We start from the raw sequence: 13,859 nt of genomic DNA on the forward strand, positions 1-13,859 counted from the left end.
ATTGTGCCCCCGTTTTCATGGATGTTCTCCCACCATAAGTGGACCAGAGCAAGGTGATCTCTCCAACCAACACATTCAGAGAATGCCAATGGGCAAAGTTCCTGCATGAGGTGGCACCACCACCAGGCTTCTCACTCGTAATACAGACAAGGAAGCCTGGATATTAGTGACTTTGCCTAGCAGGCAAAGCACCCTCTATTGTGTAGATGAATATAGCAATAGGGTTTACACCTTGATAAATTGTTATTCGACTTAAACCTTGATTCATTGTTATAAGCCTTGGTGCATTTCTTTTTTAAACGGAAGCCTTGATACATTTTTATTTGATTTAAGCATTGATACATTGTTATTTCACTTGAGCCTTGATACATTTTTATTTAACTTAAGATATGATACATTTTTATTTAACTTAAGATATGATACATTTTTATTTACTTTAAGCCATGATACATTTTTAATTAACCTAAGCCTTGATACATGGTTAGTTTACCTAAACATTGATTCATTATTTACCAAAAACCTTAAAACATTGTTATTTCACTTCAGCTTTGATTTATTTTTATTTACCTTATGTCTTGATACATTGGGATTTACTTACTAAAGCTGGAGAGTGCAAAACCAGGCTTACTTCTGCATAGAAACCAACCAGCTTCTAACCTCAGCTTGTTTAATTAAGCTTTGGCAATAAAACCTGGAAGCTGATTGGTTTCTATGCATAAGTGAGCTTGATTTTGCACTCTCCAGCTTTAGTAAATAAACCCCATTGCTACCCTAACATATGACGTGATTTTTTTTTTTAACTTAAACCTTGATGCATTGCTTTCATGGATGACCTCCCACCACAAGTAGACCAGAGCAAGGGTATATCCTAACCAACACATTTGGAGAATGCCAATGGGCAAAGTTACTGCATGAGGTGGCGCCACCACCGTCTTCCTACTCATAGTACAGACATGGAAGCCCAGATACTAGTGATTTCCCTTAAACCATTGCTTTCATGGATGATCTCCCAACACAAGTGGACCAGAGCAAGGTGATCTCTTCTACCAATTAATCCAGAGAACACCAGTGGGCAAAGTTCCTGCATGAGGTGGCACCACCACCGGCTTCCTACTCATATTACAGACATGGAAGCCCATATACTAATGATTTCCCTTAAACCTTGATTTCATTGCTTTCATGGATGATCTCTAACCACAAGTAGACCATAGAAAAGTGATCCCTTAACTAACACATTTGGAGAACCCCCAATGAGCAAAGTTCCATTATGAGGTGGTACCACCCACCAGTCTTCCCACTCATAATACAGACAAGGAAGCCTGGATACTATAGTGACTTTGCCTAGCAAGCAAAGCAACCTCTATTGTGTAACCAAATATTGCAATAAGGTTTACACCTTGATACATAGTTATTTTGACTTAAATCTTGATATATTTCTATTTAAATAAAGCCTTGATACATTGCTTTCATGGATGATCCCTTGCCATAACTGGACCAGAGAAAGGTGATCCCTTAACCAACACATTAAGAGATTGCCAATGGGCAAAGTTTCTGCATGAGGTGGCACCACCACCAGTCTTACAGACAAGGAAGCCTGTATACCAGTGAATTCACCTAGCAAGCAAAGCACTCTCTATTGTGTAGCTGAATATAGCCAGAAGGTCTACACCTTGATACATTGTTGTATGACTTGAACCTTGATTGGTTGTTATTTAACGTAACCCTTGATCTATTACGATTTGACCTAAACCTTAAAACATTGTTATTTTGACTTAAAGCTTGATTCATTGCTATTTTGTAACCCTTGATCAATTAATATTTGACCTAAACCTTGATAAATTCTTATATGACTTAAACCTTAATTCACTAGTCTTGAACCTAATCCTTGATACATTAATATTTGAGTTAAACCTTAATTTACTATTCTTGAATGTAATCCTTGATACATTAATATTTGACCAAAACCTTGATAAATTGTTATATGACTTAAACCTTAATTCACTAGTCTTGAACCTAAACCTTGATACATTTTTATATGACTTAAACCATAATTTACTATTCTTGAATGTAATCCTTGATACATTAATATTTGACCAAAACCTTGATACATTATTATACGACTTAAACCTTAATTTACTATTCTTGAATGTGATCCTTGATACATTAATATTTGACCAAAACATTGATACATTGTTATATGACTTAAGCCTTAATTTACTATTCTTGAATGTAATCCTTGATACATTAATATTTGACCTAAACCTTGATACATTGTTATTTTGACTTAAACCTTAGATATTATTTAATCTAAAACCTTGAGACACTGTTATTCAACTTAACCCTTACACCTTGTTATTGAACTTAGACAGGAAACACAATATCCCTTCGAAGAATAGCTACATACCATGCCAGCAAAGCGTTAAATCCCAGTTCAATCCGCATGCACTTTAAATAGAGCAAGATAAACATTTCCCTCTCGAGACATGCAAAGGTAGACCCATAAATGTAGAAAAATAGATGTGTATTTAAATAAGTGTGTATACACTAGACTGTGCAAAGCTCTTAAGGCTTGTTATCAAGCATGATACACCGCCAATGCCTTATCAATACCATCAACCAAAGTCTTATTGGACAATCTAGTATGGTTGTGAAAAAAAAAATATCTAATATTTTAAGTTGACTTGTCATCTACACCTTCAGTAGGCTTAGATATGGAGCTTCGACGCCTTTACAACAATACTGTACATTCATATAAATGGCATTTACAATCTTTTAGGGGAATCCTTATTGCGTTGGAAAAGACCCCCCCAAGAAACCACCAACTAGAGGATGCAAAAAAGGGACATGAGGTCCCAACAAGATCTTCTAAAACAAAAAAATAAAAAATAAAAAACCTTAACCATAAATCTTTCCTCTCATTTCATCATCATATTTCTTGATCCCAATCCATCCCTGCTTGAGAAGATCGATTGGGTACCTACAGCACCGTGTCTGCAGTTCTGAAGAAAAAAAAAAAAAATAAGGAATAGGAGGAAGGAGGAGGTGTGGGGGGGGGGTGACTTCTCCAGCCACAATCAGGGAAATAGAAGATAATGAAGCTGAGAAATAGCACTAGGGGTGCATCACATCTCATATTCGCCTAATCCAACCCACCCCTCCCATTTTTTTTTTCTTCTTCATTATTCCGTCGCATAGACATTACCCAGGACCAGATGGATGGAGCCCACCATGGTCCATGTTTTTGGTAAATAAGGAATCATCACTGCAGCCCCCAAGTTGCTCCATTATCTGGTACCTGTTCAATATGCTGGGAGCGCACCCAGCCCTGAGCATCATCACCCTCCCCGACAATTCTCCTTTCTCCTCCACCTAAGGAAGGGAAGGGGGGGTGGTAATTACCTGCGTCGGGTGAGCAGAGCTGGCCTTGGATGGAGGTGATGGCGGTGGTGGTGATCAGTCCATGGGAAGGGGGACAATTGCCCAGGTCTTGGGATCAAACACAGCGCTCTGCCTTTCCAGCAGCTCCAGGCTTGTGCTCCGATCTCCAGGAGTGAAGGAGGGGATGGAGAGGATGGAGAGGAGGAGGAGGAGGGACTCACATGACGCCTGTCCCTGTCCGTCTGCAGACTGAGGCGGGGTTTACTGTGCCTGGGATCTGCTGCAGCACCATGGACAGCGACGGCTCCGACCCGGCCATGCAGCGCTACAGCAGCCCTCCTCGGTGCTGATCCATGGAGGCTTTTACCGGAGAGATGGGCGGGCGAGGCTTCCCCGACACTCCTTTACATAGCAAGGCTGCTGGGTCTGGGATGATGCAGGCTTGTGCTTTAAATGGCACTTGTATGGAACCAGCAGAGCTCACAATCGAATTAAAGATTGTTCAGGCTCAGATTAATTGCAGACATCAGAAGAACTCGCAATCCAATTTAAAGCTTGTTCAGGCTCAGAACCACAAGAGATTACAATCCAATATAAGTCTATTCAAGTTCAGAACCACAGGAGCTCACAATTAAATCAAAGCTTGTTCAGTCTCATCCACAAGAGCTCACAATCCAATCAAAACTTGTTCAGGCTCAGAACCACAAGAGCTCACAATCCAATCAAAGCTTATCCAGGTTCAGGAGCACAAGAGCTCACAATCGAATCAGAACCACAACAGCTAACAACCCAATTGAATCTTATTCAGGCTCAGAACCACAAGAGATTACAATCCAATATAAGTCTATTCAAGTTCAGAACCACAGGAGCTCACAATTGAGTCAAAGCTTGTTCAGTCTCATCCACAAGAGCTCACAGTCCAATCAAAGCTTATTCAGGTTCAGAACTACAGGAGCTCACAATTAAATCAAAGATTGTTCAGGCTCAGAACCACAAGAGCTCACAATCGAACCAAAGCTTATTCAGTCCCAGAACTACAAGAGCTCACAATCCAATCAAAGCTTATTCAGGCTCAGAACCACAAGAGCGTACAGTCCCGTCAAAGCTTATTCAGGCTCGGAACCACAAGAGCTTACAGTCCAATCAAAGCTTATTCAGGCTCAGAAGCACAAGAGCTCACAATCGAATCAGAACTGCAACAGCTAACAATCCAATCAAATCTTATTCAGGCTCAGAACCACAAGAGCTCACAGTCCAATCAAAGCTTATTCAGGCTCAGAACCAGAAGAGCTCAAAATCGAATTAGAACCACAACAGCTAACATTCCAAAGATTGTTCATGCTCAGAACCACAAGAGCTCACAATCGAATTAAAGCTTATGCAGGCTCAGAACCACAAGAGCTCACAGTCCAATCAAAGCTTATTCAGGCTTATAACCACAAGAGCTCTCAATCCAATCAAAGCTTATTCAGGCTTAGAACCACAAGAGCTCACAATCGAATCAGAGCCACAACAGCTAACATTCCAAAGCTTGGTAATGCTCAGAACCACACACGCTCACAATCGAATTAAAGCTTATGCAGGCTCAGAACCACAAGAGCTCACAATCAAATCAGAACAACAACAGCTAACAATCCAAAGCTTGGTAATGCTCAGAACCACACGAGCTCACAATCCAATCAAAGCTTATTCAGGCTTAGAACCACAACAGCTAGCAATCCAATCAAAGCTTATTTATGCTCAGAACCAAAAGAGCTCACAATTCAATCAAAACTTGTTCAGGCTCAGAACCACAAGAGCTCACATTCTAGTCAAAGCTTATTCAGGCTCAGAACCACAAGTGCTCAGAATCCAATCAAAGCTTATTCAGGCTCAGAACCACAAGAGCTCACAATCGAATCAAAGCTTATTCAGGCTCAGAACCACAAGAGCCCACAATCGAATCAAAGCTTATTCAGGCTCAGAACCACAAGCGCTCACAGTCTAATCAAAGCTTATTCAGGCTCGGAACCACAAGAGCTCACAATCGAACCAAAGCTTATTCAGGCTCAGAACCACAAGAGCTCACAATCCAATCAAAGCTTATTCAGGCTTAGAACCTCAAGAGCTAGCAATCCAATCAAAGCTTATTTATGCTCAGAACCAAAAGAGCTCACAATTCAATCAAAACTTGTTCAGGCTCAGAATTACAAGAGCTCACGTTCTAGTCAAAGCTTATTCAGGTTCAGAACCACAAGAGCTCACATTCTAGTCAAAGCTTATTCAGGCTCAGAACCACAAGTGCTCAGAATCCAATCAAAGCTTATTCAGGCTCAGAACCACAAGAGCCCACAATCGAATCAAAGCTTATTCAGGCTCAGAACCACAAGAGCTCACAATCGAATCAAAGCTTATTCAGGCTCAGAACCACAAGCGCTCACAGTCTAATCAAAGCTTATTCAGGCTCAGAACCACAAGAGCTCACAATCGAATCAAAGCTAATTCAGGCTCAGAACCACAACAGCTAGCAATCCAATCAAAGCTTATTTATGCTCAGAACCAAAAGATCTCACAATTCAATCAAAACTTGTTCAGGCTCAGAACCACAAGAGCTCAAAGTCTAATCAAAGCTTATTCAGGCTCAGAACCACAAGAGCCCACAATAGAATCAAAGCTTATTCAGGCTCAGAACCACAAGCGCTCACAGTCTAATCAAAGCTTATTCAGGCTCAGAACCACAAGAGCTCACAATCAAAAACAAAGCTTATTCAGGCTCAGAACCACAAGAGCTCACATTCCAGTCAAAACATATTCAGGCTCAGAACCAAAAGAGCTCACAATCCAATCAAAGCTTATTCAGGCTCAGAACCAGAAGAGCTCACAATTGAATAAGAACCACAACAGCTAACATTCCAAAGATTGTTCATGCTCAGAACCACAAGAGCTCACAATCGAAATTAAAGCATATGCAGGCTCAGAACCACAAGAGCTCACAATCCAATGAAAGCTTATTCAGGCTTAGAACCACAAGAGCTCACAATCAAATCAGAACCACAACAGCTAACAATCCAAAGCTTGTTAATGCTCAGAACCACAAGAGCTCACAATCCAATGAAAGCTTATTCAGGATTAGAACCACAACAGCTAGCAATCCAATCAAAGCTTATTTATGCTCAGAACCAAAAGAGCTCACAATTCAATCAAAACTTGTTCAGGTTCAGAACCACAAGAGCTCACATTCAAGTCAAAGCTTATTCAGGTTCAGAACCACAAGTGCTCAAAATCCAATCAAAGCTTATTCAGGCTCAGAACCACAAGCGCTCACAGTCTAATCAAAGCTTATTCAGGCTCAGAACCACAAGAGCCCACAATCGAATCAAAGCTTATTCAGGCTCAGAACCACAAGCGCTCACAGTCTAATCAAAGCTTATTCAGGCTCAGAACCACAAGAGCTCACAATAGAATCAAAGCTTATTCAGGCTCAGAACCACAAGAGCTCACAATCGAATCAAAGCTTATTCAGGCTCAGAACCACAAGAGCTCACAATCCAATCAAAGCTTTTTCAGGCTTAGAACCACAACAGCTAGCAATCCAATCAAAGATTATTTATGCTCAGAACCAAAAGAGCTCACAATTCAATCAAAACTTGTTCAGGCTCAGAACCACAAGAGCTCACATTCTAGTCAAAGCTTATTCAGGTTCAGAACAACAAGTGCTCAGAATCCAATCAAAGCTTATTCAGGCTCAGAACCACAAGAGCTCACAATCGAATCAAAGCTTATTCAGGCTCAGAACCACAAGAGCCCACAATAGGATCAAAGCTTATTCAGGCTCAGAGCCACAAGAGCTCACAATCGAATCAAAGCTTATTCAGGCTCAGAACCACAAGCGCTCACAGTCTAATCAAAGCTTATTCAGGCTCAGAACCACAAGAGCTCACAATAGAATCAAAGCTTATTCAGGCTCAGAACCACAAGAGCTCACAATCGAATCAAAGCTTATTCAGGCTCAGAACCACAAGAGCTCACAATCCAATCAAAGCTTTTTCAGGCTTAGAACCACAACAGCTAGCAATCCAATCAAAGATTATTTATGCTCAGAACCAAAAGAGCTCACAATTCAATCAAAACTTGTTCAGGCTCAGAACAACAAGTGCTCAGAATCCAATCAAAGCTTATTCCGGCTCAGAACCACAAGAGCTCACAATCGAATCAAAGCTTATTCAGGCTCAGAACCACAGGAGCCCACAATAGGATCAAAGCTTATTCAGGCTCAGAACCACAAGAGCTCACAATCGAATCAAAGCTTATTCAGGCTCAGAACCACAAGAGCCCACAATCGAATCAAAGCTTATTCAGGCTCAGAACCACAAGAGCCCACAATCTAATCAAGCTTATTCATGCTCAGCACCACAACAGCTCACAATCCAATCAAAGCTTATTCAGGCTCAGAACCAAAAGAGCTCACAATCCAATCAAAACGTGTTCAGGCTCAGAACCACAAGAGCTCACAGTCCAATCAAAGCTTATTCAGGCTCAGAACCACAAGAGCTCACATTCTAGTCAAAGCTTGGTCAGGCTCAGAACCAGAAGAGCTCACAATCGAATCAAAGCTTGTTCAGGCTTAGAACCACAAGAGCTCACATTCCAGTCACAGCATTTTCAGGCTCAGAACCACAAGAGCTCACAATCCAATCAAAGCGTTTTCAGGGTCAGATCGATTGCATGGGGCCAGAAGAGCTCACAATTAAATCAAAAATTGCTCAGGCTTAGAACCACAAGAGCTCACAGTCCAATCAAAGCTTATTCAGGCTCAGAACCACAAGAGCTCACAGTCTAAACAAAGCTTTTTCAGGCTCAGAACCACAAGAGCTTACAATCAAATCAAAGCTTGTTCAGACTCAGATTGAATGCATGGAACTAGAAGAGCTTACAATCAAATCAAAGCTTGCTCAGACTCAGAACCACAAGAGCTCACAAACCAAAACCTGTTGAGGCTCAGAACCACAAGAGCTCACATTCAAGTCAAAGCTTATTCAGGCTCAAAACCAGAAGAGCTCACATTTCAATCAAAGCGTATTCAGGCTCAGAACCACAAGAGCTCACATTCTAATCAAAGCTTATTTAGGCTCCAATCGATTGCATGGAGCCAGAAGAGCTCACTATCAAATCAACGATTGTTCACGCTCAGAACCACAAGAGCTCACAATCAAAGCATAATCAGGTTCAGAACCACAAGAGTTCACAATCGAATCAAGATCAGGTTCAGAACCACAAGAGCTCACAATCGAATCAAAGCTTGATCAGACTCAGATTGAATGTATCAAACCAGAAGAGCTTACCATCGAATCAAAGCTTGTTCAGGCTCAGAACCAGAAGACCACACAATCCAATAAAAGTTTGATCAGGCTCAGATTGATTGCATGGAACCCGCAGAGCTTGCAATCCAATCAAAGCTTGATCAGGCTCAAATCAACTGCATGGAGCCATAAGAGCTCACAATCGATTTAAAGCTTGATCAAGCTCAGAACCAGAAGAACTCACAATTCATTCAAAGCTTGATCAGGCTCAGATTGATTCCAATCAATGTCTTCCAATAGAGATAATCAATCGGTAGTCACCAACTTTTTCAATTGATATGTGACACACAGGGATCGAAAGTTAAGATCCAACTGTATCTGGATTTCATCAGATTTCAATCTCCTCTCTAATTCCCAATCCAATCAAATCCTGCTCAGGCTCAGTATAATTGCTTGCTACCAGCAAAGTTTGATCAGGTTCAGATTGATTATGATCAATCTCTTCCAATAGGGTTAATCGATTGGTAATCAGCAAATTTTTTAATTGATACGCCACATACAGGGATCGAAGGTTGAGATATAACTGTATCTGGATCAATTGTAACTTACAATCATCAGATTTCAATTGCATCCTTGTTTCCCAATCCAATCAGAGCCCGCTCATGCTCAGATTAATTGTATGGAACCAGAATAGCTCACAATCCAATCAAAGCTTGATCAGGCTCAGATCGATTGCAAGCAATAAGGACAATTGATCTGTAATTGACAATCTGATAAACGCAGGGATCGATAGTTAAGGTACAAATGTAACAATCGTAGGATATTGATCACATCTCTGTTGCCACCATGAAATCTCATAGACCAATCTCCTGCCAATCAATGCCAAATGATTGATAATTTTCTGCCCTGGCCAATCGACTTTGTTTGATCAAATCTGATCTAAATCAAGTCTAAGTGGTCATAAGGAAATGTATGGCTATTTTTTCCGATAGGGTTAATTGATCTAAAATCGACATTCCAATATGCCCCACACAGGGATCAATTGTTGAGATACAATTCTGACAATCATTTTTTATCGATCGCATTCCTGTTTCTACCATGTAATCTCATAGTCTGTCTGCTCAAAATATGATCTCAATGCTGCAGATTGATGCCAAATGATTGATAATTATCAATCAAATCTGTCGAAATCGATCAGAAGGGAAGTTATGCCTCTTATGATGACCATACACGCTTTGCTATATGGATAGATTTATTTTCCAATCGATCTTTGCTGATAGGAATAATAAATCAATGGTCAACAACCCATTAATTGATATAACACACACAGAGAAGTGGATTTCGATCTCTTGTTAGGATACAATTGTAAGTTACTGACCACATATCATCTCATCATCTGATCAATTGAAATGCGATCATTCCACCGACTGAGATAATGTTCCACCTTGGCCGATCGACTGAGCAAACCCAATGTAAATTGGGTCTAAACCAAAAGGGAAAAGTTATGACTATGCAGTTGTTTGCAGATTTGATTATTTTGATCGAATCACACATCGATTGGATGAAAAAATAAATAAATCAAAGCGTGTTTTGATCAAATGGAAGAGCAAATGCCAATCAGTCTCTATTAGGGTTGAGCGGACACCTAGATGTCCGTGTTCGACGGGTTCGGCCGAACTTTAAAAAAAAGTCCGGGTCCGTGTCCCGGACTTTTACCGAACTTTTCCCGGACACCGAACCCCATTGAAGTCAATGGGGACCCGAACTTTAAGGCACTAAAATGGCTCTAAAACACCAAAGGAAAGGGCTAGAGTGCTGCAAATGGCAGCAAAACGTAATTAAGAGCATGGCAAGTGCTCTGCAAACAAATGTGGATAGGGAAATAACTTAAAACAACAAAAAAAAACAGAAAAATAAAACAATGTTCTTCTTCATCTCTGAAGGACGAGGCCCATATGGAGTAGGAGGGAGGTTGAGGTGGTGGTGGATGTGGCGGTGACATAGGCGTGCGCACAGGGTGTGCTGGGTGTGCCTGGGCACACCCTAATCACCTAGGGCACATAGCATTGCCAGTGAGGAGATGGGAAAGATCTCCCTGGGACCTGCTCTGCTCTATTTCTCCTTGCCTACAGGTACATGGCCCCGATACATTACTCTCCCTGCTGGCAAACACATGCATGTGTATTTCAACTTTGGGGTGCACACCTTAATGCAATAGGCTGCGCACACCTATGGGCGGTGTAGGTGGAAGCGGCGGTGGAGGAGGACCAGGGCCGGATTAACAGCATCATGGGCTTGGTGCTGAGGATTTTGAAGGGCCTTAGGGCCGTGCCTTGCCATGCACCCAGAGGAGGAAGGGTGCAGCCATGCATGCCTAATTCAACATGGGATGCTGTCTCTGAAGCCCATAAACACATCCATGCATCGCCAACTGTCCCTCCTTGTCCGGCCTTCACGCTGTGTGGGGAGGTTCTGAGGGTGCTGCCTGGGGAAGCGAGCATAGAAGCCAGACTTCTGTGTTTACAAGTGACAGAAGAGCGGTAACAGTGAATATGGCCAACCCGGGGCCTATATAAAAGGTAGGGGCCTGGAGCTGCAGCTCCAATAGACCCTACATTAATCTGGCCCTGAGGAGGAGGACGAGGTAGCCAACACTGCTTCTTTTCACAAATTTTAAATGAGGGTACACCCCAAAAGAGTGAGAAAGAGCAAAAATGGAACAATGGGTGGGTAAGGTCGGTATCCATTGCTATTCTGCATAAGGTACGGAAAAGTCCCGTGGGATCCATGCCTGGTTCATTTTAATGAACGTGAGCTTGTCCACATTGTCTCTGGACAGGCGGCTGCGCTTGTCTGTTATAACGCCCCCAGCCGTGCTAAATACCCGTTCAGATAATACACTGGCTGCAGGGCACGCCAGCACCTCCAAGGCGTAAAGGGCAAGCTCAGGCCATGTGCCCAATTTGGAGACCCAGAAGTTGAAGGGGGCAGACCCGTCATTCACTACATGTAGGCGTGTGCACACATACTGCTCCACCATGTTGGTAAAATGCTGCCTCCTGCTAAGACGTTCCATCTGAGCTGCTGGTGCTGCTGTTTGTTGTGGCGTGCTGACAAAGCTTTTCCACATTTCGGCCATGCTAACCCTGCCTTCTGAGGTGCTGGCGGTGCCCTGGTTGCGTTGGCGACCTCCTCCTCCTCCTCCTCTGCCTTGTGCTTCCACTGTGGCCCCGCTGTCAGATGGGAATGCCAGCAGCATGGCGTCTACCAGCGTGCGCTTGTACTCGCGCATCTTGCGATCGCGCTCCAGTGAGTGAATTAAGGACGGTACGTTGTCCTTGTAACGGGGATCCAGCAGCGTGGCCACCCAGTAATCAGCACAAGTTAGAATGTGGGCAACTCGGCGGTCGTTGTGGAGACACTGCAGCATGTAATCGCTCATGTGTGCCAGGCTGCCCAGAGGCGACGAAAGGCTGTCCTCTGTGGGAGGTGTATGGTCCGTGTCCTCTGTATCCCCCCAGCCACGCACCAGTGATGGCCATGAGCTGGCCTGGGTGCCACCCTGCTGTGAACATGGTTCCATCTCCTCCTCCAGCTCCTCCTCCTCCTCATCCTCCTCATCCTCCAGAACTGTGCCCCTGCTGGACAATTGCGTCCCTGGCGTTTGCGTGTGCAGGAACCCACCCTCGGAGCCCCTTGCGAATGACTGCCCTGAAAGCCTTGGAAATGTTACCTCTTCATCCTCCTCCTCCTCCTCATCCTGTGCCACATCCTCTTCCATCATCGCCCGAATTGTTTTTTCAAGGAGGCATAGAAGTGGGATAGTTAAGCTGAGAACGGCGTCATTGCCACTGGCCATGTTGGTGGAGTACTCAAAACAGCGCAACAAGGCACACAGGTCTCGCATGGAGGCCCAGTTATTGGTGGTGAAGTGGTGCTGTTCCGCAGAGCGACTCACGCGTGCGTGCTGCAGCTGAAACTCCACTATGGCCTGCTGCTGCTCGCACAGTCTTTCCAGCATGTGCAAGGTGGAGTTCCACCTTGTGGGCACGTCACATATGAGGCGGTGAGCGGGAAGGCCGAAGTTACGCTGCAGCGCTGCCAGGCGAGCAGCAGCAGGGTGAGAACGCCGAAAGTGCGCACAAACGGCCCGCACTTTCTGCAGCAGCTCTGACATATCGGGGTAGTTTTTAAGGAACCTCTGCACCACCAAATTCAGCACATGCGCCAGGCAAGGGATGTGCGTCAAACCGGCTAGGCCCAGAGCTGCTATGAGATTTCGCCCGTTATCGCACACCACCAGGCCGGGCTTGAGGCTCGCTGGCAGCAACCACTCATTTGTCTGCTGTTCCATGCTCCTCCACAACTCCTGCGCGGTGTGTGGTTTGTCCCCCAAACAGGCAAGTTGTAAAACTGCCTGCTGTCGTTTACCCCTGGCCGTGCTGAAGTTGGTGGTGAAGGTGTTACGCTGTCCGGATGAGGAGGCGGTAGAGGATGAGGAAGCGGAGTAGGAGGAGTTAGGAACAGGAGGCAAACTGAAGCGCCCTGCAATCCTCGGTGGTGGAAGGACATGCGCCAAATTGCTATCCGCCTCAGGCCCATCCGCCACTGCATTTACCCAGTGTGCCGTTAGGGAGATATAACGCCCCTGACCGTGCTTACTGGTCCACGTATCCGTAGTTAGGTGGACCTTGGCACAGATGGCGTTGCGCAGTGCACACCTGATTTTTTCCCCCACTTGGTTGTGCAGGGAAGGGATGGCTTGCCTGGAAAAGTAGTGGCGGCTGGGCACGACGTACTGTGGGACAGCCACCGACATAAGGTTTTTAAAACTGTGCGTCTCCACCAGACGGAATGACAGCATTTCAAAGGCCAATAATTTTGAAATGCTGGCATTCAGGGCCAGGGATCGCGGGTGGGTAGGGGGGTACTTCCTCTTCCTCTCAAGAGTTTGGGAGATGGAAAGCTGAACGCTTCCACGGGACATTGTGGAGATGGTTGTTGGTGACCCAGGTGGTGGTGTTGCTGACAGATCGTCTGTTTGCGGGGTGGCAGGTGCCGGTATCACTACAGATGTGGCTGGAGCGGCCGAGACTGCAGCAGAAGAGGAAGCAGGATGAGCCAGAGACGTTTCTTGGTTTTGAAGGTGTGTACTCCACTGCAGCTCGTGCTTTGCACTTAGATGCCTGATCATGCAGGTTG

General features: G+C 44.2%; 1 protein-coding gene across 29 annotated transcripts in view; it reads right to left on the reverse strand.

Moving 5' to 3' along the window:
* Positions 1 to 3,603, reverse strand: part of NRXN1 (neurexin 1) — a 2,145,734-nt gene extending 2,142,131 nt beyond the window's left edge. For 7 of the 29 annotated variants that reach the window (XM_082249487.1, XM_082249500.1, XM_082249485.1 and 4 more), the window contains exon 1: positions 3,400 to 3,598. The gene's annotated coding sequence lies outside the window, so the exon portion shown is untranslated. Of the gene's footprint in view, positions 1 to 3,399 lie in introns of all 29 variants that reach the window. The other 22 variants (XM_082249486.1, XM_082249495.1, XM_082249496.1 and 19 more) reach the window with 9 other exon arrangements.
* Positions 3,604 to 13,859: the final 10,256 nt, after the last annotated feature.

The sequence above is a fragment of the Pelophylax lessonae genome (assembly GCF_965119305.1).
Source record: "Pelophylax lessonae genome assembly, chromosome: 3".
Classification (NCBI taxonomy): Eukaryota; Metazoa; Chordata; class Amphibia; order Anura; family Ranidae; genus Pelophylax; species Pelophylax lessonae.